Source organism: Nyctibius grandis, chromosome 21, assembly GCF_013368605.1.
Source record: "Nyctibius grandis isolate bNycGra1 chromosome 21, bNycGra1.pri, whole genome shotgun sequence".
In the NCBI taxonomy this organism is placed as follows: domain Eukaryota; kingdom Metazoa; phylum Chordata; class Aves; order Nyctibiiformes; family Nyctibiidae; genus Nyctibius; species Nyctibius grandis.
In genome coordinates this window covers 5,036,808-5,064,766 of record NC_090678.1, presented here as the reverse complement: position 1 = coordinate 5,064,766, position 27,959 = coordinate 5,036,808, and the positions used below count along the sequence as shown (strand labels likewise).

Here is a 27,959-nt window from a genome sequence, read left to right as displayed (position 1 = left end):
ACCCTCTGCTTTCCCAGGGCTTCTGCCATGACGTCTGATGGAGACCTTGTCTCAGAGGCTGTGCCTGTGTTCGTCATCCCTCCTGGATGCCAATGCGACAGGTACTTTCTTTGTCCATCAATGTCAAGGCAGAAAGGACGGAGGGAGGCTTGGAGGCCTACCAGAAGGCTGCAGTCCCTCACTGGCAGCACGGACAGCCTTGGTTCAAGCAAAATCTTCCTTGCTTGCACTGCAGGGTCCTCCAAGAGCAGTCTGGGTGATGGGCTACCTGAGGAGCCAGCTGCTGTGTGCCTTTGGCCTCTCCCTGAAGTCCTTGCAGCTCCCAGGGGAACCGAGCTTACTTGGCTTCTGACCATGTTTTATCACGGACTCAACCCGCTTGCGGTCAAGAAGAGGAAGACTTGGAGAGCAGGGCATGTCTTCATGCCTCTGGGCACTGTGAAGTGCAGCACCTGTAGACTGGGGTCCTGTTACTCTTCCCTCTTAGGAGCTGGCAGGAAAATACAGCCCCTTGCCAAGGTCCCCAGAAGAGCTGAGCAGTGTGGAAGGAGAGCACCATATTCAGCCGAGGTCTGAGCAAGAGATCAGGCAACCTGTTCGTATGCATTGTGGATCCTCAGAGTCTGATGAATCCAATCCTCACCTTGGGAGGACTGGGTCTGTTTTGTGGACCAGAAATAGAGGCTAGGCCCAGGTCTTGCTTGAACTTGTCTGGTGTGGTGATAACAGCTGACCTGGGATCCGGGGCTGCCTCCTCTTCAGCTTTTGGTGGTGGTTTGAGCTGATTCCTGCCGCTTCCACCGAGGGAAGCGTTGAGGTGTGTGTGACAGTGTTTCATACCTGCAAGGGCGGGAGTAGCAAGCCCTGCTCCTGAAGCTCTCCCCTTGCTCTCCACCCCTTCCCTGTCCCCTCTGCCTGCCTGGCCTGGCTCTCCCAGCCCTGGCCCCTCACCCAGGGCTGCTCATGCTCCTCTTTGCCAGTCCTGGGCAGTGAAACGATGCTGGTGCCGCAAAGCGTGGAGGGGGTATGGGGTGTCAGGGGCTGCAGGAGGTGCCACAGCAGAGGAGAAACCCTTCCTTATCCCCCTGTGCATCGTTTCCCTCTGCATAAATCAGAGACAGTGATCCTTTTCTTGCCTCGTTGCATTGATGCCAAGGGGGAGAGACTGGCTCCTCCTTGCTTTTTTTCCCCCAGCATGGATAATAGTCTCTTTGGAGCTGGCGTGCTCATGCCTGGGCTCTCCAGTCCACCAAGAGACCCTGAACCCTGGCTTCACGCAGCGGGGCTGAGCTGGCTGCCTCCCAGCCTCTCCACGCGCTCAAGGCCGGGCGCGAGCTCGCTCTCGTCTCCAGCCTACGCAGAAGCTTTCTCTGCCAGCCCTGCACCTGCAGCCCGGGGAAGACGCTGTAGTCACGCTGCAGCGGGCACGGACAATTGATTATAAGCGGTCGTAGATTACCTGGAGCAATGCTATTAAATTTAATACAGTTCTCCCCTGGCTCTTGGGGCGCAGCCTTGGGTTGTGTAACTGACATCTTGTTGCAAAGCATTTTGGGGACATTGCTGGGGGCGTGAGGCAAAGAGATTCAGCTGCAAAGCGGGAGAAGAAGATGAGTTTCTGTGGAGATTTATTTCCTACCCCATAATTGCCCAGAAAAAGCTGTGTAAACCTTCTCTGTTTGTGGAACAAATACTGCAAGAGTTACTGCTCTGACCTTTTTTTTTTCTTTTCCACTGGACAGTTGTCTGTGCCCTTGCTATTCAGAAGCATTGATATGATTTATGCCATGTTGAAACCCACCTCTTATCGCCTCTGAGTTGATTGGAAGAAAGGAAACTTGTTCGCTGAAAAATAAACCTGCTGCCACGCGCCCTGCGTGCCGAGCTGGGGTTGAAGTTTAAACGAACAATTTGGAGCACTGACCTCTTTTTCCTTGTCTTCTGTCACCGTGGCATCTGTGAAAGGTGGGTGACCAGCTCCGAACAGGATCTCCGCTGCGTTTAGGCAGGAGTGAGGTGATCCCTTACGAGCCACCCGCGCTGGGACGGAGCGGGGCCACTGCTCGCTGTGGGCTCCGTGCCTCTCGAGGGAAGGGCTGTTCAGTGTGCGAGTCCTGCCCTGGCTTAATAAAAGCTTGTGACAAATCCCCATGAGAACACTCTCACAATGATTTGGCGGCTGCTAAATTTGGGAATAAATCCACCTTCCTTGGCAGCAGTAGTAAATCAGATGAGGCATGGCCAGCGAGGGTTTGGAGGCCGTTGCAAAATGCACTTAGTTTGTGTGTGTTCAGGGCTTGCCCGTGCTGAAGAGGAGCTGGCACTAAAGCTCTCTGGATCAACCTCCGAGTTGAAATTCCATCCTGGGTGAGATCCCAGCAGTTTGTTAGTGCTGTTTGGGGTCTTCATCGCTCTGCGAGCCTCTGATAGTGGTGCTAAGTGGTCCTCTTCCCTCTGTATAAACACAGAGCTGATAAGCCAACAGGGTTGTGTGGTAGCCCGGCAGCATGGAGAGGCTGTATGAGCAAGGCCACTTAGAGTCATTGATACTCCCCTTGGATGCTGCACAAGAGCAGGTGCCACTTGCAAACCAGTCTCAGCTCCTCGTACGTGTTGGACGGCCGTGTGGTCCCTGTGTTTTCTGCACGCCATCGCTGCTGGGACTGCTTGGAGCCTGCGCCCACCTCCACCCTGCGGCTCGCTGCCAGCAAACAGCCCTGTCCAAGCAGAGATGGTTCTGCTGAGAAGTTTTATTCTTGGGAATGTAGGATCTGTGGTAGCTGGTAAATGTCAGCCCTCGTTAGGAAATATATCTCGTGGGTGTGTTTCTCCTCGCGTCCAAACCTGTTGGAGGCTGCTGGTGTTTCACCATGTGTCTGAGCAGAGGATCAGGCCCATATGTATGTATATACGTATGTATGGACGCGTGTACTTCCTCCTGCAGGTGACAGGAGAGTGGAGGGTGTGGGTTTTAGTCTATGTGTGTGTGGGCAGCTCTGCTGATGCTGTTTGTTAGCTGGAATCCCAGCACAGGGCTCTGCGGCATGAGCCGTGGCTTCCTTTTTGCCTTCTGTCACGTTTGGAGGGAGGGAAGATGTAGCCGAATCTTGCAATAGTAGGTCAAAACATACCGCAGCACTAAAGATCAGAGCAAAAGCTTTCTTGTACAAACACATGGTTTTATTCATCCTGTTATTTTCTTTATCAAATGCTTGCTTGCCTTCACAGAGCAGCTTTCAGCCCCAGGGAAAGCAAGCGTCTCGCTGGAAGGGAAACTGGGCTAGTGGCTGGAGCGAGTCACGGTTATGGAAGGTGGGCAGTCTGGACTTTTATTCCTGGCTCTGCTCTGGCCCCTTATCTTCTGGATCTCTGTGAAAGACCTTAAGAAATGAAGAGCAGGGACTATCGCTGCATGTGTGTGCGGCACATAGTGTGGTGGCACCCGCAGAGCATCCCTGGCACAGCAAGAAACACTAGTCGTGACAATTGTGCTACGAACAAGGATTGCTTTGGTACTGGAGTGCAGCTCTTTCTGGGTGGGTAGCAGTCTGGGTAGGGTACAACCAGGTCAGGCTGCAGGAGCAAGCTCTTTTATCCGGACAAAGCTCTGCCTGGGATTCTTCAATGTCCAGACATGCAGACAGCTTATTTCTAAGGTCTCGTTTGAAAGATGTCAGCTCCCCCTCCCTACTGTTCCCCAGGCAGCGAGAGCAGAAAACTAAATTTATCTGCATTGGGACAGAGAGAGCTGGAGTAAACCAGCCAGGCGCTGCTCCAGGTCTGCTGGGTAGAACAACTGGCACAGAGCTGTCTGTCTGTGTCTGAGATGCTCGGGTGCTGCTGATGCTGGGGTGGCAGTGACAACTACGCAGCGTTTTCCATTGTGGCTCCTGGGTTTCAGAATTTACTGAAAAGTTGGCCTTGTGGGGGTGATGTTTTATCTGACTGAGTCCCTGGGTTGATTTACATTTTTATACGTGAGGCAAAGCTGTCCCTTTGCTTTCTGAGAGAAAGGTGAGGAGCTACACTCCTTGCCTTCCTTCCAAAGACCTTGTGAGGACCCCGGTGTGGAAACGGTGCTGGAGAAGAGGTTGAAGCGCAGCCTGCAAAGAGCTCTTGTTGCTCAGGGACTTTTGAATATCCTGTGGGAATAGGAATGGGAATTGCAAGGGACTCAATATTTTCAGTTTGCACCTCGCTGCCCACAGCTCCCTTTCTGGGGTCATTATTGACTGGGGCAGATTGGTGGAAGGGAAGATGGGGCAGATGTTCGGGTGGGTGTGGGATACACTGGCTGCTGTGTGTCTGGGTTAAAGAGGAGCCTCTTCAATGCTGAATCCCTTCCTGCGGCTGTCCGGGGGCTGTGCTGTGTCTGGGGGTGCGGGCAGGTGGGGATATGGGGTAGGATCTGTTTTTTCCTTTTTACCTCCTTCTAAAACTGGAGCATCTGTCTCTGACAGGCTGCTGCTAATGAGTTAGTTAAACAGCATCTCCTTACTGGAAACTCTTTTCAGTCCAATTAAGATCTTGCAACATGTCAGTTGTGACAATAAAAGTGAATTAAGTCTCGTTTCTGCTTTTTTTATGATGTTTATTAGAAGATGGGAATGCTCATTTAGAGGAGCTAATCACGGTTATTTATTTGCCAGTGGTACCAAGAAGCCCCTGCTCAGGCTGGGAACCCGTTGTGCCAGATGCTGTGTGCGCTCATGGAAGGAACGGGAGCCAGCCCTGGAGAATGGATTGACCATGCAGGGAGAGCCCAGGCGAGGTAGGCAAACTCCCGTGGGCATTCAGCCCCCACTGCAGGACTTGCTGCTGCTTGGAGACACTGTGGGAGTCATTGAAGCCAGCGGAGATCTATCTCCATCGCACTGCTCAGCAAAGATTGCTCCGAGCAGCAGCAGAATCTCTCCTCTGACCGCTCATCCTCCTCGTTGCGATATCTCTGTCTTCATCAGCTGGTTGCAGAGTTGCTGGGGGGCATGTGTTGAGGGGAGAGGCAGGCAGGCACATTGCACAGCTGTGTAAACCTCTTCTGAGGAAGCCAGGGTAGAAATGAAATTAGAAAGCTTTAACTCTGGAGTATGGCTTGATGGGAAGGGTAAATTGTGGCAAGAGGCATATGTGACAGTCCTGTGGGTCCCTTCTGTTTCAGATAGCCTCTATTCCTCACCCTCAGGCCTTTGTGCGTAGGCAAAGAGGAGGATGCTTAATTCATCTCTCCTCTCAAGCTGTTTTCATTCACTGGCTTGGCTAAGACTTAAAGCAAGCTCTTCCAAGGGCACGGGCTGCTTGTCAGGATGCTTTCCAGCATGCTCTAGTGGGGCAAAGCAGTTATTATTTTATTGCCGTGAGGAACCCAGGCAGGAGGATGCACTAGAAAAGGCCTGCAGAAAGGTTCAGTGCACCAGCTTGTTTTCAAGGGGGGCTGGTTTGTGCTTCTCAAAACTAGCTAACTCCATCCTTAACTGATACGGTTAAAGGACCCAGGAACCAGGAGCAGAAATCTAAGGCTACGGAGGCACAGCCTAAGAAGCAGGCTCCGTGGCTCTAGCCTTGCTTAAACACGGGTTTGAGCTGCCTGTGCAGGCCATCATGTGGAAGGCAGAAGTGGAGGGCTTTGAAGATCATATTGGAGGTGAGAACAGAGAGAATTGGGGTAGGCAAGTGGGCAGCAGGACGTGCTGGCTGGCTCCCTGACTCCCTTGGCAGCATCACCAGCCTGGGGTGAGCTGGGAGCAGCCAGTCCACAGGCTGGGCTCCTGCTTACAGCCACGTGAGTACAACACACCGGGGCTCTGCTCTGTCCACCAGCCTGGTTTGCCGCCTTGCAGTGGACTGGATCGGAGGGTAAGCATCATTCTGCTTTCATTCCCGCAGCTGTTGAAGTTTTGAAGTTAAGAAAACATTTAAATGATTAAAAAAAAAAAACAACACCCAGCCTTGGTTTATCAAGGGAGCTTCTAATGAGCAGAAGGGGAGGGGGAACAGACACAGGAAGGGCAGCAGAGACTAACAGCCTGGCAGAGCACTTGTCATCTTGACAACACAATAAGTTTCAAACTGGGCTCACTCTTGACGTTTGCCTGGAGGTATATTTAACTAGTGCAGGAGATGCTGGAGCAGAAGTATGCACCTTTGAGCCCAAGGAAGCCTCAGTGGGGGTTAGCTGGGTTCTGGAAGGGGGGAGATGGGGTTTAAATGGAAAAATGTGCATCCTTCCCTCCCTGTCTGTGTGTAGCCAGACTGAAAGGCTGCGCTCACAGCTTGGTGAGAGAGGATGCTAATGAAGCATGAACCGGCTGCGCTCAGTGGCGGCTCCGTGCTATCTGCCACCAGCCTGCCTGCCTGCCCGCTCCTCCTTTCCTTCTTTCTGTGTTTGCATGTTGTGTTTGATGAATGGAAATGTGGGCTTCTCTTTGAAGCAGGAGGCATGGCAAACGAGCAGATAGAGGGGGAGCTCAAATTCTCCTTTCCCTGGGCTGGGCTAAATGTTGAAGGACGTACAAGGCATCTGAGGGGGTCTTTGGGACCTCAGGGCTGAATGGAGACCCTGGGTTTTGCAGGTTCAGTGGGGTGCAAAGAAGGGGTCTTTGAGTGTCTCCTAACTCTGCCCAGAACTCCTTACTGATTTGGTTTTCAGGCCCTGATTTGGGGTGCTCTGTGCTGCAGGGCCGCTGCTGCTCTGTACAGGGTACCTAGCCCCCAACCCTTCTCACCCCAGAGCTCCCAAAACACACCTCCCTCAACCCTCCTCCAGCTCTCCTTGCCCAGGTACCCCCGATCTTCTCCCCACAGCCCCTGGCACTTACCTCCCTTTCTTCTCTCTACATTCGACACTTCAACCAAGCCCTTGCTCACTTTGTCACCATACCCTGTTCTGTGGGATTTCAGAAACCGAGGCAAGAACTGTATTTCCAGAAATCCTCAGACGGTGCCTACAGACCACAGGCTTGTGTTGCACCTGCATTGCGCTCACACGGGAGCGGAAGGCATCCCCTCCCCAAACTTGCCTGCTGCCAAAATAGGCCAGGCAGTCACTGGAGAGCAGGATCCTTTATGTCTGGTCCTGTGTTGCAAGAAGTTTCTGTGGCAGAGCTTAAGGCTGATGCGTTGACATTGGATGCTGCTGAAAATGGACGTGTTTGGGTTTTTTTTCAATAGTGAGTGACTTTTTGGCATTTCTGAGAAGCAAACTCCCAACTAGGAGGCGGAACAAGCTGGGCACATGAGATGGGGGTTGTGCGACGAGCCAGAGCATCTGTTGCCTTGGAGGGGTCTGAACTGTCCTCCTGTTGCTTTCATCACATCCCCAGGCATCTCGTGGCATGTCACCTGTGTGCAGAGGAACATCTGGGAGGGTGAAAATGCAAATCTGCGTTTGTATTGGCACAGCAGAACAAAGCCAGCCGCCTCCCAAAATCGGTTAGAGCAGGAGGAGATTGAAATACAGCGTTAAAAACTGGAGCGGGGGCCCTGTCCAGGAGTCTTGCCTGGAAATGGGTGTCTGCAGCAGTGTGGGGAACGGGCTAAAATCAGGGATGTTAGTCCACGCTCGTCTCTTGCGGCAGTATGGTTTTATCTTCCTTTCCAGATTGGCTTTAAGATATAGGAAAGCGTTGACATTCTTCCCACAGGAGAGATTTGCTGAGGTCCTTAGCTGCTACAAATCAATCAAGCTCTAACTCACAAAGCACCCTATGGGGACACAACTGCGATAGGAACCTTCCTTCTGAAGCTTCATGTGATTTCCTTTTCTTCCAGCCATATATTTGCCTCTTTGTCATGACAATAAAAGCTGTGACAAAGCCTGGCGTAGCCCAGGAGCTGTTCCCCACCTCCCTTGTCCCAGCCTTTGTGCCCTCCATCAGAAAACCACGAGTCATCACCTCTTGGCTCCACCAGCCTTGTGATTTTTTTTTCTCCTCCTCATCCCTGCCACCACCCCAGCTGGGGTGAAGAAGCGAGAAAGCAAATAGGAATAAATACCTCCAGCCATAAAAGTGAAATAAATCAATACCTCTTCTCTGAAGCCAGAGATGCTTAATAGGCAAGGATCACTGCCAGATTGTAAAAAATGTGTTTAGTGTGCGGCTGGGGCAAGTTTAACCCTTGGACATAAACAGCTGAGCAGCTTCTCTCACCTCTGAATTAAATAACTTTAACTGTGGAGGGCTGTGATTAATAGAGGTGCCTCTGGTTGGGGTGCACCAAGTATTTTGGGCCTGTGGATCATCTGGGCAATTGCCTGGGAGGGAGAGGTAGTTGCCAGGTCACTTCTTCAGGCACAGCGATGCTTTTTTCATGAAGGGACAGCTCTGTTTGCAGGTCAGGTAGCTCCCAGGTGCTGGGCTGAGTTGGTGGGACTTCAGCTGCTGTTCCCAGAAATGAAGGACCTTTCCATCTCTCTACCCTGCCTTTCTGTAGTGGGAATGCAGAGGAGTAAAGCTAGGGTGAGGCAACCGTGTCTAAACAAACTTGGTATTGCCCATGAGCTGAGGGAAATTCGTGTCCCAGGTGCCTGGGGCTTTCTCATCGTGCAGGTGAGGGTGCCTGAGTGTCACCACGCTGAGAGAATGAGAACAACTGCCCTGGAGGGATAATCCATTTCAGGGGGATATGGCAAGTTTAGTCTGGTTTCTTCATAGGACCGCTCCAAAGTCCTGCTCTGGAAAGGGTTTGGTTATCCTACCCAGTTCTCCAGCATGCGTTTCCTCTCTTTGCCTGGCCAATGGAGCTGGAGGACAGAGTAAATCTGTCTCAAAACTGTGGTGAGGGAGGGCTGGGACTCCACATCCAGTCTCTAGGATTTTTTTTACTTTTTTTTTTTTTTTTTTTGCTTCCAGGAGAGCCCATCCCAGGACCTTCATAACTTTCTTTTCCTGAAGAGTATGAGGCACCAGGATGATGAGATGCAGCCAAGGCTGGAGTAAATGGCATTGTAGGAAACCCCAGTGAGATGTTCCTGGTGGGCTGGGGTAAGTGTTAGCACTGCTGTCAGCTAGTTTGGTGAGACCACATCAGGAATAATGGGGATGCTCTGGCCACTCTTTCTGAAGACCAGTGAAGTCAAATGGGAATAGGTAGAAAGGAGCCTGCAGAGAAATTCAGAGGCACAAAGATCCCATCACACTTAGAGTTTGGCTTCACAAAAACAAGGCTGAGAGGTGATACGCTGCATGTGTATCAGAGTGGAAACAGTAGGGAGAAGAACTATTTAGAGTAAGCAGATGTTGGCACAAGAACAGCTAGTTATGGGCTGGCCATGAGCTTGGGAGGCTGGTGACAAGCAGAAAGGTCCTCCTCCCTTCCAGTGGTCATGGAGCAGGGAAGCACCAGGAGTGGTTTAAAGCGAAGCTGAGCGGGGGTGATTATCTGATGTAACTGCAGCGCTGCTCCGAGGCTGGATGCAGGGATGTGGGGTTTCTTACTAGTCCTATTTATGATGGTGTGTGTGCCTTTTTTAGGGGCTAGGAGCTCAAGGGTAGCCAAATATTTTGGAAGAGGATTAGGGTCTGTTTCCTGCAAAGCCTTCCTGCACCTCTGTAAGCTCTTTGTTCTCCTGGCACACAGACTCGCACTCGGGTAAGTGCTGCCTGGTACGCAAGCAGAGGTTATGGGAATTATTAGAGTAGCAATGAAAAAGGCTGTTCCAAATGGGAGTGATTTTGTTCTCCTTCATGGAGAGTGTTGCCCTTGTTTGGGGCAGAGCAAACAGATTGAGGTCATGGTTGGTGGGAAATGGGCAGGATCTGTCCCATCACTGATGCCAGGCCACCTTTTCATGGGCAAGAGGGGGGAAGCATGGGTCTTAGGTAAAAAAAAAGGGGGTTTTACTGAGTCTTGACACCTTGCTTCTATCTCGCTCTGCTGTCTGTCAAGGCTTGGCTTGATAGGCAGCTCCAGCTCCTCTCCACCAGACTCCAGGCTTTCCAGTTTGGACCTGGAAGTCCTTGTCGTTAGAGCAGGTGAAGTCACTGGTAGTTCTCCGCACCTAAATCCACTTCTTGTTCTCAGCCCTTGACCCCCTCAAATAGATGCAAAGGATGGACAAGATCACCTGACTGAGGTTTGTAAGAGCCTAATGCCTCCAAGACCCTGTTTTTTTTGGGTGAGGTGTTGTCCCATGGACATCAAACATCTGGGTGGCATTGCATGCATCATTCCTTCCTTGCACCCTCTTCTACCTCCAGACTTGGGAGAAAACACTCTTGGTGGTGCCTGGAGAGCTGTCTGTGAAAGTCAAGCCATGGAAGAGCTGGTGAATTGCTTTTCTGCCCAAGGCAAGCAAAGCACTCCTGGTAGGGCAATCAGTCTCCCCAAGAGCTCCCCCAGACGAAGGCGGTCACCCTGACTTTATGGAGCGTGTAGTGTTGCCCCTGTGATGGCCACGAGTCCCCCTGTCCCAGCCAGCAGCACGCAGCAGCTCACCCGTGGGATGGAGAACATATGTGTGTGTTTAAAGGTGGTACAATGCTTTGTGGAGGAAAGCTCTGGCCATTACATGTGCCAACAGGAGAGCTCCCAGCACTGCAGCTTCCTTGGCGTAACACCACAGCAGCAGGTAAATCCCAGAGAAATTAAATTAACCCAGTCAAAAGGGTCATTAGACACTGGAAGGGGCTGCCCAGGGAGGTGGTGGAGTCACCTCTGGAGGTGTTTAAGAAAAGACTGGCCATGGCACTTAGTGCCATGGTCTAGTTGCCATGGTGGTGTCAGGGCAATGGTTGGACTCGATGATCCCAGAGGGCTCTTCCAACCTCATTGATTCTGTGAATTAGCCCAGGACCAGGTGCAGGAGGTGGGGAACGTTTTCGTGGTGTTTCATCCCCTCTTGCAGGTACCACATCATTGCAGGTAATTTTTCAGTTCAAACCAGCAAGAGGTCCTTGATTAATCCTACTAAGGGAGAGAGGCCAGCTCTTTGGTGGTCTCACAGCACCACGTTACTGATGTGTTTCCTGAAATGGTAAGAAAAGGCAGTGGCTGTTTTTTTGGGGTGCCCTTTTGCTTCCTCCCTGGACTTTCTCATGCTGTGTCTGAAGGCACACAGGGTTTGGGGGAAGGATGCTCCCTGACGTCAGCCGGCGTTGGGCTGGGGAGGCTCTGGCTTGACGGCTCCCCCGGGGCAGGAGCCATCACCCCGGCTGGGATTTCTCCAGAGGCAGGGAAGTAGCTGCCAGGCAGGAGCTGGGATGGGGGAAGGGGAAGACTTAGTTTCTTGCAGCATCTGAGGGTGGATTAAGTGGAGCGTTCCTTGTTGGCTAATTGAAACAGTCAAAATGTCAAATGAGGCATTTCAGTGATAGTGATGTCAGGAGCTTTACAGTTTTATTTCCCCCCCCCTCTCTCTTTCATATTGTGCTTTCAAGACACAGGGACCTAAGTCCCTTCTCTACAGAAACCCTCCTGAAGAGGGGCTTCAGGGGCAAGGACAGAAGCCGGTTTAATCCCCTCCAATTCCAACATTATTGTGTTTCAGCAAATATTTTGCAAAAGGATTTTCAGGCTGAACTTCAAACAGGCAAATGCCTCACTCCAGTGACTTGGGGAGCTTTGCAAATTTAGAGAAGAAAATGAAGATTGTTTTAGCTGACATTTAAACCTTTTCTCTTCTCTTTTCCCAGCCTGTCAGGAAGCTTCATACACTTCGGGTCAGACGCTCTTTCCCTGAAGAAGAAAAGGATATTTATAGCTGGGTAGGACTGTAACGGGGAAATCTCCAGGCTGCAGTACCTGTCAGATGAGGTTACTTATGGCCCCTGTAGTAACAGCCAACCTGGAACCCACTGCAGGGAAGCAAAAAGGTGAGGGTCCAGCCCTGGGACACGCAGTGGGGTCTAGCCCAGGTCATTGGGCCTGTTTCCTTGAGGGTTAAGGTAGGCTTGGCCAGAGCGTGGTATTTTCTGGGCAAATGTTTCCTTTATGTCTCGCTATACTTCATTGTCCTTCTGAAATTTGGGGAGTGCCAGGGGGAAATGATACAGAGAGATCTTGAAGTGTGGTCTGGATCATTGGAGAGGCAGGGAAGGGATTAACTAGAGATGCTGAACCCAAATTAAAATAGCTTATCACACAGAGAGGCTGTGACTTGCTTGCCCTGGGTGGTTAGGAGCTCCTGAGGGGCTGACGGGGCATCTGGCTGCAGGTCTTGGTTCCTCCTTGCTCTCTCTCAGCCAGGGCTGAAGCCAGGCCAGCGACACTGAGCAGTGAGCAGCTGTCTGGGCTGTGTTTGGAGCAATTTACTCCCAAGGATTAGAGTGATTGGGGTTTCTTAAGGTAAAGACAGCTTACAAAGAAAAAGCAGTGTGTCTGGGGGCAGCAGAGTTCCGCTGCAACCTGCTCCTTGTGTCGAACAAGCCGTGGGTAAGAGTTTTTGTCTGCACATCACCTCTGATCCACCACTGGTCTGGAAGGAGTGGACAGGGCTGGGTGGCTCTGCTGCAGCCTGGGGGGAGCTCACTGTGTGGGGCTGGGGCTGGGGAGTGGGGTTATGGTTGTCTTGTGGGGCTGGTGGGGCTGCACAGAAGGTTTTTCGCATAAGCGTTTCTGCAGCCTGAGCCCTGGGGCTTGCTCTGAGGCCCCAGATATGACACTGAGGACATTTTGATGTAGCACAAGGTATCTGGAAGCTGGATGAAGGTTAGTGTCAGGCTAATGTAGTCCTGGGGCTGTTATTTCTGCGTGGTGTGGGCTCGTTGGACTATAGTGTGGAAATCTCTGATGAGCTTAAACTAGACCTGGGAGCATCTCCCATGGCGTAGGTCCGTGCCTTCTCCTTTTGGCTGGCATGGGCCAATCTCTTTCTGTGTTTTCCCATGTCTGCCTAGGTTTTAAAGGCGAGAAATCTAGGTGCAATGCCTGGTGAGGGAGCTATGATGGGATCTGGCTGAGAGTCCTGTTTAACTGTAAGGGCGCAGAAACCCCCATTCTCCATGGAATGGGGGTGTAGGTACCCTACAGAGCTGCTTGGGGTGCTGCAGGCACACCTTTCCTGCAGGAAAACCTCCCAGGGATGAAGGAATAACAAACCCTCTTACAGATCACCTCTCAAAGAGGTGAGACCCAGAGAGATCTTTGGGGATTGCAGGTGACTCTTGGCTGGTGTCGCTCCTCTGGGCTGTGTAGAAGCTGAAGAGTCCAGGGCACTGCGCAAGATGATGTTCTGGGGGGGCATCAGGCTTGCTCTGGCCATGCTGCTGGCTCTGCTCCCCTGTCCCTTCCGATACCAGCCCCAGCAGCGCGATCCTAGAGCCAAGCTGCCCAGCTTTTCATGATGCTGGGAAAGGAAAGCGACAAATCTTGTACGCGGTGAGCTCTCCACCATGGTTTTCCTGCCATCTGCCCACCCTGGGTGGATGCTAACAAGCTAGTAGATCTAGACCTGCTGTGCCTTGATAGAAAGATTTATTTTTAGGACCTTGATATTTAAAATGATCTGTTATAATTTCATGCTTAAAGAACACTAAATAATGTTCCCTGTTTGCACAGTGTAATTGGAAGAGGTGAATAAACCAAACAAACTAGCTGTGACTGAGCTTCCTGAGTATTTTTGAACTGAAACAAACAGTAAAGAACAAGGGCTTGGCCGATTTAACACTTTGGGGGTATTTTCTAGTTGGCATTCCACTTTGTCAGGCCAAGAAGCACAAGAGCTTTAAAAAAAGCCAGTGGCTTCTTGCCAAAGAAAACTCAGTTGGTCTTAGATTGGAAAAAAAAGAAAAAAAAAAAAAGAGAGTGAACTTATTGTTTGTTTTTTAGGAACTGGCAGGGCTAATGACTCTGGAAGTGCCATGGGATTTTATGCGAGTGCAGAAAAGACTTAGAAAATATTCAGCAAGTTCATTTAGGCTCCTTTCATGCTTCTCAAATCCTGAGGCTTCTTTATTGCTGCTTTATGTCAGTTTGACACTGCTTGATTTCCCTGTCGCTCTCGATTTTACTGCGATGGCTTTGCCGTGCTTGATGTGGGTCCTGCACCGATCCATCTGTAACGTCCTGTGTAAGCTGTGTGGGCTTTTAGGTGATCGAATTAAAGCTTCGGGATTCAGATGACCCTGTCTGGGGATGAGAAGTTCAGGCTGAGCTGACATTACCTATGTGCAAAGCCACAGAGGTATCACTTAAGTGGAGAGGTTCTGTTAGTCACGAATGTGTTGTCGTGTTCCCTTCTGGAAAACTGCCATCGGAGAGGGAATATAGCCTGGGCTTTTGAAGCTGCTGCACGTCAATGCGTCAGTGCATCTTTAGCTGGAAGGGTCCCTCCCGTTAGAAGGGTGAGAGTAACTTTTCCCTCTGTGCCCCTGTGCTTAGACACCCCATGGAGCAATGTTCCTGCAGGTCCAGGCTGCGACACTGACGGTGCTGAGACCCCTTAGCAGCCCTACATCCTGCTCTCCATTCTGCCCTCTCCCTCCAGTGCCCTGTCCTCTCTCTGTCCTGGGGGGAGCTGGCTTCCCACCAGCACCTCCGCTCCTTCCAGCATGGCGAAGTCCTCCTCCATCTTCCCCTCCCTCTGCTCTCCATACAAGCCTCAGCTCTGTTTGTCCCCACATTAGCATTTCTGCTGACTGCAAGGATTGGTTTAATTTCATGGGTGTCATTTCCTTCAAGAAATCTCTCTCTGAGCAGCAGCCCGACGCATGCCTGATAAAACATATTTTCCTATGGTAATGATTTTATGGACCCATAAGTCATGAATTTATTATGATCTCAGCCCCTGCTGCTGATTGCTGTAAAATGCAAAGTAATTAACAGCAAGCGGTAGCAGCTATTCCCACCTGGTAGCATGTTCTTGGGTACGCTGATGGGTTTGATTAAAGTAATGGCTAAAGTGTACAGCCCGGCTGTAAAAATATTAGCATGATTAATGCAGTATCCTAAATAAGAAACAAAACTAATGGGCATGGTTTAAGGTATTAAAAAAACATATATATATTCTTCTCCCTCCCTCTAGCTATTGTTCCGGCTCATTTATGCTTTCTTTTCTGTTAAATAATGTATGGGCTTGAGGGCCAAGGGGCAGGATAGAGATGCATATTGCAGTTTCATAACATCTTAAGTGCTTGCGTTAATTTTTCACTCCTTCCTTCTCCTTCCCATCAACCCGCCATCTCCCATCGGACAGCAGGAGGAGGATAATCAAGTTTCCTGAACTTGGCCTGGAGTCAGATGTGATTTGATTTGGATTCCAGACAGCCTGGGGAAGTAGCTCGGAGGCAACTTGGAGAGTTGGACTCGGTTTCTGGCCTCGCAGAAGAGAAACCCTGACGCTGTGTTCGCATTCCCATGGCTGGGGGTGATCTCCAGGCTGTCTCAGCAGCCTGGAGCCTGTTAGGGGTTCTTTTTTTTTTTGCACATGAAGAATAACCATGTCTGTCCAGAAGCTGCAATGCTCCCACTGAGAAAAGAATGCTTTTTCTTTTCTTTTTTTTTTTTTTTCTGAACAGCTTAAAAAAAAGCAGCGACTGGATTTGAGTGAAAAATTGGTAAAAATAAAACTTGAGAGAAAATAACCCATGTCAGATTTCTCCCTGCCCCAAACCATGATAAATTTGTCTTCTGGCATTTTTCAGTGGGAAAGATCAGAAATTACTTGGGTTTGGGGATGAGAAAAAAATATAAAATAGGCTTTTTTTTTTTTTCGTGTCAAACACCTAGAAATATTATTTGGAAATGGAGAAAATACCTGATTGCCAAAAAAAAAAAAAGGCTTTTTTGGCCTATAAGTTTTGATCAGCTCTTCTCTTCTGATTTCTAAAGATGCAAACACCAATGTCATCTAATTCCCTCTGATCTGCCTCTAACTTTTTCGGGTGTATTGATCTGCTCTAGCTTATGAAGCTACCGACTATTGGAAAGAAGAGTTTATAAATAACTACAGAGAAAGAGGCTTCCATATCACAGGAGTTACAACAGTGCTGCTTTTGTTTATTGCACAACAGACATTTTTTTGGGAACTTTTCTTAACCAGGAGATTGCAAAAGGGAGCTCAGCGTGCCAATGTCACTGAGAATTGTTGTGTTGTATTGTACTGTGCAAATGGTGTTTTCTCCCTCGTGGGATGGAGAGGTCTCTGGGTTTGTTTCTGTAGATAAGATATAAACTCGGTAGTGGTTCTGCTAGTAAAAACAAGTAGCCCCAAGCTCCAGAATATGTCTTGTTGGTCCCTCCAGTAATTTGACAAAGTATCCTTCCAGCAGCCTCCTGAAAGTACAACGTGAACAATTTTGTTGATCCTTCGGTATCCGGAATAATCGTGGCAAGGGGATGCTGGGCTCCATCAATAACTCTGCACAGCGGCCAGCTCCCTGCCAGCGTTGGCATGGGTTTTAGATGTCTTACCCATGTTCAGTGGTGGTCAAAACAGGAATAGATGTGTTATCAGGAGGGTGAAAATTGCCACCACTGGAGTTGTGACCACCTTCTCTTGGGAAGGGTCTGGGAAACCTCAAAAAGATACAGACAGTGGTCAAAGGTGGAGGGGAGCTTCCACGCAAGGAGAGATTAATCAGACTGAGATGTGTTGGTTAAGAGGCAGCTGGGAGAGGGGTATGATCAAGCCATGTACAGCCCAGAGTGGAGTGAAGAGGTGGCACAGAAGATTGTTTGCAGTGTCTTGTGATTCGAGTTCTGAGCGTTACTCGGTGGACTCGTTAAGCAGAAGGCTCAAAGCAAATGAGGGGAAGTCCATTTTTCTGAAGTGTATAATTACATACGTATTTCATCGCCGTGTGCTGCTGTGGAGTCCAAATGAGAATAGATGTGAAGCGGGACTAGATCATCATGGAAGGCAGATCCCAGGGGGATGCTGAACATAACTGAAGGGTTTGCAGCAAAAGAGGGCCGTAGCTATCCCATTGCTCACTGGCTTTCTCCCTCCTCCCCTCAGCAAGGCTGTGGCCGTGTTCTTCTGCCTGCTATGTCTTCTGTCTTGAAACAGGGGCTCAGGAGCTGACGTAGCTGCTGTGGTTTGACTGACAGTACTTTCTTTCCTCAGGGATGGATCTCTCCAGAGACTTCTCCCCCCACGTGTGACCTTGTGTACTGGATGAGGAAGCACAGGGCAGGTGATGAAATAAGGGCTGTGATGCTGCTGGGCTACATCGTGGTCCTGACCAGAAACATCTGGGCTCAGAGAGGTGGCGGCCACCACAAGCCCATGAGGCTGAGGCCCAGCAGTGGGCTTGAGAGGTAAGAGCTGAACGTGTGAATCTCATCCCACCTATGAGACATGCCAGTACCACACCAAACACCAGCGTGTGAGGATGGTGCGTGGTGGCTGGGCAGGGGAAGGCAAATCCTTTTCATCTCTCGTTCGGGTACTGTTTGAGTCGGCTGCCGCAGTCAGGCAGCGTGGCTGCGGGGTCATATCTGGAAGGCTTTCTCAGCAGTGCGCGTGTTAATGATGTTTGAGGAGTGGTTTCTGTGGGAGACCCGGGAGCCAGGCAGCTCTGCAAATCAGCCCATTAGTATTTTTAAAAGAAAACCTCCATCCTGTAGGAACTGCTTCAGCCTCTGGAGGTGTGCCAGAACTGTACCCCAGATAGCACCGCATCCGCTTCTCCTATTAGATCTTTCCCTCTTTCCTTTTATCCACCCCTTTTCCTTCCCTCCTGGCTAGAGCTTTCTATTGCTATTCTATCCAAAACACACTTTAGCTATTGCCTTCTGCGCTTCTCTTCCCTGGAAGTTTGCACAAGGATAGGTTGGCATTTATATATTTTTTTTTTTTTCCCCTTTCTCCTTTTGGAGCTAATCACCCCGGTGAAATTGAGCTGTAATGCAGTTGGCAGCGGTCAGATTGAGCTGAACGTGTGTGTTCCAGCACATACCCAGATTCTTGCATCAACAAAAATGAACACAGACAGCTGCAAAGCGAAAGAGAGAGCGCGTGGCCTTGTTTAAAACACGCTCGTGCAAAAGCGTGAGCAACCTGAACAAAAGCTGCCCATCTCCTCTTTTGAGATGGGTGAAATAAGTTGTTATCGGGCTTGATGTGCACAGTGAGAGGGGGAGAGCGCGTTTCCCCACCTCCTCCTCCCCCTGCCATCCGCAGCCGTGCAGCAGGTAGAGGAGGTTGTGTTTGGTGGGGAGGATTTATAGCTGTCGTGAGTCAGTCAGAGTGTCAGGGTAAATCAAGCCTGACGTTTTTAACATCTTCCCCACACAAAGGGGGGGTTAGGGGGGATGGAGGAAGCAATTGTAATTTTATGTCTATATCCTGCTCGGCTAATCAAGGTGAGCAAGAGACATGCCAGCCAGAGGAGATTTTCCTCTTGTTAGCTTGATCGTTTCTTTGCTTTGGCTTTTCCCTTCCTTTCCTGGACTACTAAAGCAATATCTTCTCTGTGGGGGAAGGAAGATCCAGCTGATCAGTGCTGGAGGCTGTAGACAAATAGTTCTTGTTCCTCCAGACTGTCTCTTGTAGTATGTCTCTAATCAGGTAAGTGAGAACTCATGGAAAAACACGTTTTGGCAGAGGTTTGGCCCTGGCTTCTGTCTCCTTACTCCAATTCAGACCCCAAACCTACTGGTAGCCCTGAGATGGTGGTGCTGTGGTGTACCATATCCTCTCCTGGTCCCCTCCTACCCCTCCCAGCAGCACTCTGGGTTGGGCAGGCCTACAGGTGAGCTATGGAGGGAAGGAATGCCTGCATCACGAGGGGGAGGTAATTCCAGGGTATTTCCAGCAGCAGCATGGCTTAGGAGTTGTGCTTGGTATGCCTCTTGTCTTGCCTAAACCATGTGTTGCTGCAGATCCTCCCTGTGCCTTTTTACCTTGCTGCCAGCGCAAGCTGCCTCCTCTCAGCGTCCCTGCTAGGCTAATTCCCTCTGGTGAGTAAGGAGAGGCAGGGGGGCAAAATAAATACGTCTAGATCCCTGTCCCTCACCTTTCCTATGCCACAGTCCAAAGTATTGGTGCAATAGATCTAGAGCAGCCTGGTTTGAGCACTGGGACTGGCAGGGTGCTCTGCCTTTTGCTAGAAGTGAAGATCCAGTAGACTGGGATACCTCGTGGTGGTGGAAAGGCTTGTGCCCCATGGAAGGACCGTGGTAGGTTCAATCCTGTCTTCCAGCCTGTGGCATGGGATGCCCTAAAGGCGAATGAGATGGAGCATGCACAGTCCTGAGCTGGAGCTGTTGAGCAGCCTTAAAAGCTGCATGCTGGGTCTGTGTGCTGTAAAGGCAGGGCAGCATCATTAAAATTCCTTGTGTGCACAAAAGTGGGCTAAGTCATCAGCAGAGGACAGGGAGCCTCGGAGCTCCGTGGGCTCGTGCTGATTTACACCAGCTGCGGAACTGGGCCAAATCTGTCTCCTTCGATGAATGATCATTCAATTTTTCTCTCTGCTCTCCAGCCCTTAAACAAAAGCCAATTGAAATCAATGGGAGACTTTCATCATTTTCAGGGTTATAGGCCTAAAAAAATGGATGCTTGGGGGGAAAAAGCAGGCAGGGGAAGAGAAAGGGAAGGAGGAATAAATGCTGCTGTAACATTATGGTTTACAATGTAAACAGATGCAAGCGAGAAATGCTTTAGTTAGGACTCTCCAGCAGCCACCATTCGGTGAGGTTGTGCATGGAAATGTGTATATTGAAGAGCATCCTTTGTGATGTAAACTGCTCTGTGGGCGCAAAGGGAGCCAGCCTCTCTGTGAATCCTTTCTCTGCATGTCCTCTTTCTATACGTGATTAAGTTCTCTGCTCTCCCCTTGCCGTTAGGGTTCTTATTAGTGGTAAGCACATGCTCCACGGGATGGCTGCACAGAAATGCAGGAAGAAACTCTGCCTTCTGCTCCCAGAAACCAGCAGGGTTTTTTCTTTTTGCAATAGCTGGAAGAGGGGGGAGGTTAGTATCTCAGCCAGCCTCTGGCTGTATTTTGATAAAAACCTTTATCCAATGACTGCAAAATATTTTGCATGTATGGCAGAGTAAATCCCCTTCAGACAGGTATTATCTGGCCTATTTTAACAGCTGAGCATTTGCAGCCTTCAGAGCCATCAGCCATCGCCTGAGCTGAACGAATATGTCAGGGTCGGTCCTTTCGAACACAGCCCTCCAGTATGTCTGGCTACGGTTAGATCCTTCCTACCTCAGCCTCCCCATCCGTGTAACAGGTACGACAATCATCCTTTCCCCCGGGTAAACACTTCATTATGCGACGCTGCTGAAGTACCTCGGGGTGGAGAAGACCTCCGGATAAGTCTGCCTTCTCGTTTGGGCTGTATTTGTGTGCGTGTTTTCTGCTTTCACTGCCGCTCTCTTGCTTTGCCTGCTCGTTAGTTCTGCCTGAGTGCAGGACCTCTCCAAAAAAACACAGCGTCGGCAGCGGGCATGAATTCTTAACAACTCCTGTCTCTAACGACAGAAACCGGGGCCAGGCTGTCGGTTTGCATGTGGAGAGCAGGAGAGGCAGACTAGAGCGTAGCTCGCTGCTGCTTTCTCTCGTCGTGGAGGTGAGTTTGCAAATCACAGGAGGATCTGCGAAATACTCTCAGGTGTTGGCCTGCTTCTAGTGCTGCAAGGAGAATTGCTTGGGATGACAGATGGGAAGAGATGCCTCTCAGTCTGTGGAAGGTGTTGAGTTTGTTTTTAAAGCTCACTCTGGCTTCTCTCTGCTGTTCTACCCAAGAGATTGAGAACAGATTTTGGCTTTTGAGCTAAAGTGGGAAATCCGGAGTCTGACTTGCCCAGTGCCCTCCTGTGCTCTCCAACTTAATGCAGAGGGAACACGTTAAATCAGTAAAGAAAAAAAACCCCAAACAACTCAACACAGCAATCAATTTAAAGAAAAAATGGCAAGGGTTCCATTGTATCAACCAGGAGAAGGACTTCTCTTAGAGCTGGACTCGATGGTCCTTCCAACTTGATATTCTATATTTCTCTTAAAGGGAGGCTTAAAACTTATTTTTAGTCATGTGTTTATTGTGTTTTTCTTCTATTCTGTACTTCTATTCAAAGATTCCTTGACTTTTTGCGAATGCAGTTTTTAACATAAGCTAGCTTTTCCTTTCATAGACTATATTTTGTTTGAAAAAGAAGGAAGTCTTGGCAAGTTAGAATAGGTGGGAAGGAAAAGGAAGGTGAATCCTGCCTGGGTGTCGTTCATTCCATTTTAATTCAATGGCAGGGGTAAGAAAGAAGAAAAGAGCATTCAAAATCTTGGCACTTATTTGATTTTTGACTCTTAAAAGCCAAACCAGAGAAAATTACAATTTGTGGTGGCGGTAAAATCCTGAATTTTCATTTTGTTGGGTTCCTGCCGGAATGTCATTTGGTGGAATTATTTTTTCTGATGAGATTCTCAGTGCTTACACTGAGAAAACTTCAAGTTGATTCTGAGCTGTCTGTTCCCTCTTCGAGCTCTTCTTTGGATTTATCTTTGCTTCTCCTTTCCACCTCCATCCTTGCTGACACCTTTCTTCTACTCCTTTTCCGCTAAAATTGCCACCACCAAGGCAGTTGAAATGACCATGAGGCGTTTCCTTCCTGGGTGGACTAATAGGGGTTGAGATCTTTGTGATTCACAGATCTATTGCCATGGGCTGACTGAGTTGCCTCCATTTCACACACTGTTGCTAGCAAGTTTTCTTTGTGCAGCTCAGGGTACCTCCCTCCACTTCTTATATATGGCAAGGCGGAATCTGGCACTGGGATATTCCATGTGGTCCATGGAGGTCAGTCAGGCTGGATCTCTACCTGTGTTGACTGGAGAGTCATTCTGGCTTTGCAGTAACTGAAGTTCAGGTTCCTTGCTAGCTCTCTGTTCCTCTGTAGCTCAGATCAGTTAAATAAAAATGGTGGAAGCCATTTGGCGAATCTTCGGAACCACAGCATGATCTTTGATTTGGAGGATAGGAAATAGAAAGCTGGGAGATGTCTTGGCCATGGGTGTACACTTTGGGCTTTACTTTCTATCTCAGTTCCTTCTGTGTCCATGGCCTCAGGGAAACGGACTGGTGCTCAGCTTAGTTCTGATAGATAAGAGCGTGCTGAAACACCAGTGTTTTGCACCTCTGGTGGTGGTCTTGGCAGAGCAGTCTGAAAATCAAATGGTCTCAGAGCTCTGGGGGAGCTTCTTCTACATGAAGCCTGTGACACAACCTTGGAGACACGGCCTGCCCATCCCTGGACCAGAACGGTCTGCAGAAGAGTGGAGCCACCCCCTTTTGTGGCACCCTGATGCTCTAGACCACGGCTGAGGAATGCGATGCCTGGTAGTGCTCTTTTGGTGTGTTTGACCGTGACCTTCCTTTTGCTTGGTGGGGCTGAGCCACAGATGAAAGTACCTGGGAGCTGGAGATTGGCTTTGGCAGTGTGCCACCCAAACGTGTGAGGTATGGCTGTAGCTCCCAGTGGGGCTTCCAGAGCTACCTCAGCCCGTAAACCTCGTGGCTTCTTTAGGCACAGGCTGAAGTTCACTGAGACCGGTCTAACTCCGCTCTGTGTCTAATATGTGTCAAGCTGCCCTGACCATTGAGAAGCAAAGAGGACACTTGCTGGGAGGAGAACAAGAAGACAGGGAGGCTTAGACAAGACTCTCAGCCACCGCTGGCTAAAATGTTCGAGATCATACTGGAAGTGGCTGGGGTCTGGCGAAGGTGCAGTGCATCCCCCAACTCTAGGATGAAACAGCCAATACCATTTGTAATGAGGTCTTTGGGGCTCTCTGCTCCACGTCTCACTGGTGGGCAGTTCCCTTCTCGTCTGTGTGCTTCCAGCCCCACGAGAAGGCACGTTGATTCCACATTCCACTTGTTCTTGAGGGCGGCTTTTGAAACCCCGTCGTAATTATTCACGAGCCGTGATTGGAGCCCACACTCAGACACACGATTTGCATCCGGGGAGGATCTGATTATAATTGTTGCAGGGAAGTTTGTATGAAACAGATTCTGTGTTGGCCTGAAATTTCTTGATGATCATCAAGATCATTTCTTGAGTATCATCAAGAAATTTCAAGCCGACACAGAATCTGTGCAGGCACAAGGTCCAGAGAAGGATGATGAAAGGGACTGAGGGTGTCAGGCTTGGGTATGGAAATTGCTTTTTCTTCAGAGGAGATGAATGTGGTAGGACTGCTTGGCTGGAGAAAGAGCAGAGCTGTAGAAACTAGAATGACCTGACTGATCACTGTGGTACTTCAGGGTACCACTGTCTTCTTCACCCTAAAGACTTGAGAAAGACATGTGTTTTGTTCAGGATGGTTGATTTAAATCACCCATTTTAATCATGATTTAAATCAACAAGCAGGAAATCTTGATTTAAAAACCACGTTTTAATCTTGTATTTTAAAGTTCATTTCCTAATGAAACATGGTTTCTCATTGGTTGGCATAATTTGGTACTATTTTTGGCAAAGCAAGAGGGGACGCGACACCCATACATATTTATTGGCGTGACTGTGTAGCTTAACATACACCTATTCCAATTTGGAACTTTTACATCTTTTTATTACATTGGAGGAATGGAAAACATGTAATTTGTGATTTATTACGCTGCTTTTTTTACATCTCTCTCAAGCTATGTGAGGACAGAAATTAAAATGCAATTAAAAATGCATGAAGAAAGCATTTTGGAAGTTTGTTGTTGGTATCGCAGAGCTGAGGGCTGGCACGAGCCTCTGCTGATAATCTACTCTGTAGGCTGGCATCGAGGCAAGATCAATTACCCCTTCCCCCTCCGCACAGGTGTTTGTTTAACCTTTCCATAGATGTCTCCAGTGAAACATTCTGCAACTTCCCTGGTATCTGTTCTAGTGAGAAAGGTTGGTTTGGTTTTTTTTAGTGTCTAAACTTAAGCTTTCTTTGCTCCAAGTTAAATTATTTCTTCTTCTCTTGCCACTGTGAACACAGAGAACAATCGACTGCTGTCTTAATAACCTGCTAGCTGCTGGAGGAGTGCTATGCCTCCGTGCCTTAGTCTGTCTTTTTTTAACCCTAGGTTGAATGAAACTGAGGGATTGTGGTCTGGATGATGGGGTAGTGAGGTGGATTGTGAGCTGGCTGAAGGAATGAAGCCAGAGAGTGGTGGTCAATGGGACAGAGTCCAGTTGGAGGCCTGTGTCTAGTGGAGTCCCTCAGGGGTCAGTACTGGGACCAGTACTATTCAATATATTCATTAATGACTTGGATGAGGGAGTAGAGTGCACTGTCAGCAAGTTCGCTGATGACACCAAACTGGGAGGAGTGGCTGACACCCCAGCAGGCCGTGCTGCCATTCAGAGAGACCTAGACACGCTGGAGAGTTGGGCGGGGAGAAACTTAATGAAATATAACAAGGGCAAGTGTAGAGTCCTGCATCTGGGCAAGAACAACCCCATGTACCAGTACAAGTTGGGGACAGAGCTGTTGGAGAGCAGCGTAGGGGAAAGGGACCTGGGGGTCCTAGTGGACAGCAGGATGACCATGAGCCAGCAGTGTGCCCTTGTGGCCAAGAAGGCCAATGGCATCCTGGGGTGTATTAGAAGGGGTGTGGTTAGCAGGTCAAGAGAGGTTCTCCTCCCCCTCTACTCTGCCCTGCTGAGGCTGCGTCTGGAATATTGTGTCCAGTTCTGGGCCCCTTGGTTCAAGAAGGACAGGGAACTGCTAGAGAGAGTCCAGCGCAGAGCCACGAAGATGATTAAGGGAGTGGAACATCTCCCTTATGAGGAGAGGCTGAGGGAGCCTGAACCTCCCCTGGTAAAGCTTGAGGCTGTGTCCTCTTGTCCTAATGAAAGATGCTCCTGAGCTGCGCGTTGCTGGAAGGCCTTGTGAGACTGGGATAAGCAAGATGCAGAGGGAGGAGGAGTTAAACGCTACTGCTCAGTCCCATGGTTTCATTGCTGGTTTTGGGGTGCTGCTAGCCCTCTTGGGGTCATACCGCCACCAGTGCACTGCTCTGCGTCTGTGCCGTGCTGTTGTGGTGTACTGGGAGCCCATCCCACTGCGGGGATGTGCCTGGGTCATCCCCCCAGAGCCCCTCTTTGCCGCTTCTGCCCTCCAACCAGCTGTGAAAACAGGGGCTGGCTCTGCCTCGAGCGCATTGGGAGTCAGAGCCTCAGAAAAGCTGGATGGCAGCAGGAGGTGTATGAGTTTGCTGGGATTTGTGTGTTAACCAGAGGCTCTTGGAGTAACCTTCTGCTCCTTCCTATGGCAAATATGAGTGTGGGGAGGTGATGGTGGCTTTGCCGGAGCACCATGGTGGTTAATGCTATCCCAGCCAGGGCTGTGCTAGTTGCTGTAAACAGCCTTCGGGAAGCAAAATCTCTCTTTTCCTCAGAATGTACTGGATTCGACAGCTCGCCTTTTATCTGCTCAGAAAGTGCTGAAGTGTTTCTAGCTGCTCTTCAAAAGCAATTCTGCACTGCCCAGAGGGGGCTGTAATTCACGTGGGGAGCTGGGAGAAAATGATGCTACTCATCTCAGCACAAGTATGTAAACCACTTAACTTCTGGCTTCAGCTTCTGAGTGAGATTTAAACGTGAGGATAGGAATGTGGTTACAAGGACTCTGGGGGTCACCAATGGGGTAAAGGTACACTGGGAAGCCATCGCTTTTGGAAGGGCAAGGTTTGAGGAGAGCACTGCGTAGTCCTGTAGCATCTTCAGGGGTGGTCAGGAAGGTAATTGCAGTCCTTGGCTTTCCTGTTTGCTGAGATCTCGTGGTGCTCTGTGGTTTTCATGAGAATACCCTGTTGTTGAAGGTCTTTAGGGCACAGTGCCTCTTTGTTCCCATCCATTCTTGGGTTTCCAAATCCCTTTTTCCTTTTCAGACCACCTTGTGGAGAGGAGCACTCTCTGGAAAGACCCTGTGTGGATTTAACTCTGCTGAGGCCACTGGAGCACGCATGGGGTAGGTCCACCGTTCCTTGAGAATGAGACCACTTCAGCATCTATGGGGAAAGCTGCGGTGTGGCTGCTGGTGGGCTGAGGGTGGACAAAGCACAAAGCTGCTCGTCATCTTCCAAATGATGCTCCCAAGAGGAGGATGGGTCTGGAAGGGGCTTATAGCAGGTGTTGCATCCCTTGTGCTTCTTGAAAAAACCTTTGCGTGAAGTGATGTCTTTGTTTCAGGAAATAACAAAGCTGGGCAGCTTGCAAGCCGCGGGCTTGTGCTTGCCTTCTCCCTGGTGCTCCTGTGCTTGGCAGTGTCTTTGCTTTTGCTGAAGGAGTGTGGATTTAACTCTTACTGCTCTGTGGAAGTAGAGAGCAGGCAGAGAAAGAATAGGTTTGCATTTTGCAGGTAGGCTGGGCACCAAAACCTGCTCCTCTTCTTTAATCTTGGGTGCTGAAGGTGATCAGAGCTTTTTATATAGACCTTTATCTGTTGGCAGCTTAATTAACTGATGGTCCCAGAAAGAACAATTGATTTTATCCACTTCAGTATCGTTATCTCTGTCCTGTTGGCACCCAGGCTGTGGCACAGCCAGTTCTTGGGTGCTGAAAGCTGGACACTGTTTCCTTTCCCAACCCTGTTTTTTATCCATAGGATTAGAGTTTTAGATTTAGAAAGAAAATAAAATCCTCTGTCTGTAGCTGTGTGGGGAACACGTGGCTGCAGCTGGAACAGCCTCAGAGTATGAATGGCACAGGGCAAGGAAAACATGACCAGCGTTGTTTCATTGCTGCCTTGCCTCACTGTCTCTGCTCTGCACCTGACCTGAGGACGCACGTGAGAGCAATACAAGATGTTCAGCCCCTTGTCATGTCGTGTCTTTCCCTTGCCTCTGGCCTGAACCTAGGTCTTTTGGTTGCTAGTTCTTGCAATTTTACTGGTAGCCCTCCTGGTGATACATGTCATGTTGAACTCCCGTGTCGTGGAAGCATGTGCCACAGAGAATCACAGCCTTTATTTTAATAAAACTTAATTCCTCTGCCTCCATAAAAATATCTATGTAAGAAGACACAGCTGAGCCCTCAGGTTGAGACATGAGAAGGTAGAGGGAAGATCTCCCCCCGGGGTGCGTGTGTGTGTGTATTTAAGCACTTTCCTAGTGCAGGGATGTGACTCCTGGGGTCGTTGGATTCGCTGAGGCCACTGCAAAGGGGATTGCTGGGGTGAACTGGGGTTTGAAGAGAATTGAAGCTGGCTGGGAAAAAAAAAAAAAGGACCCGAGTCCTCCTCCAACTTCATACTAGGTTGGTTTTTGCATCTTCTTTGCCAAGGGTAGAAGAAATTCATAATGGCAACTAGGGCAAGAGCAAACACCTTTAAAACTCAATGCAGGTCCTCCCCCCTCCCATCCCTCCAGCTTTCTCGGACACCTGCTCGCTCCCTTTCCACCCACCCAGCACAGAGCTCACCATTAACCCAGCGGCTCATCACCTGGCCAGTTAAGCCATCCACCTCTGATGCCTCTGTCTGTCCCCACACCCTTCCTACAGCATCCATGACCCTACAGGCATTGTGGCAGACCCCTTTCTGGAGCTAAGGGCAGTTGGGTCAGCCCCTCCTGCACATGGTGCTCTGTAGCAGAGGGAACTACTTCTCTTTTTATTAAAGAGTGGTAAAATATGCCAGCACATACCTCCATGCAGATGAGTTGATGGGTCCTTCAGACCTGCAGGTGAACTGAACCCTCCCCTCTGCCCCCACAGACCCTGGGACAATCAAAGTTGACTTTGTCCCATGTTTTACACTGGCTTAGTACCTTAGTGGGTCCTTTTGGGCTGCTGGTGGTTAGGGGGATGATGTTGCTTTGTTTGAAACCCAGAAAGAGTCTTTAAGTCAACCAGTTTGGCTTCCTGCATGGCTACGTGGGCTGCTCTGGTGGGCCACAGCTCATGCTTGGTATTTATAGAGAAATGGTGCTTTGAAAAGACCCCATTTTTTAGCCTTTCCTGCTGTTCTCTAGCTAGGGCTGAGCCTTGCTGTTAATAAGGGAAATGCACACATCACAGTAAAGGCAAAAAATAAAATCCCTTTGCTTTCCTTCCTATCTTGTCAGGAGCACCCTGCTGTTCCCCTCCGCTTTCT

The 27,959-nt window shown here is 49.6% G+C and overlaps 1 protein-coding gene across 11 annotated transcripts in view; it reads left to right on the top strand.

Moving 5' to 3' along the window:
• The window catches only part of LOC137672593 (uncharacterized), a 99,963-nt gene that overhangs the window by 39,208 nt on the left and 32,796 nt on the right, over positions 1-27,959 (top strand). For 4 of the 11 annotated variants that reach the window (XM_068416924.1, XM_068416920.1, XM_068416921.1 and 1 more), the window contains exons 3-6: positions 4,650-4,771; positions 8,850-8,981; positions 17,003-17,196; positions 25,756-25,835. The gene's annotated coding sequence lies outside the window, so the exon portion shown is untranslated. Of the gene's footprint in view, positions 1-1,896; positions 1,966-3,226; positions 3,313-4,649; positions 4,772-8,849; positions 8,982-10,516; positions 10,568-11,630; positions 11,811-17,002; positions 17,197-25,755; positions 25,836-27,959 lie in introns of those variants that run through there. The other 7 variants (XM_068416923.1, XM_068416928.1, XM_068416927.1 and 4 more) reach the window with 7 other exon arrangements.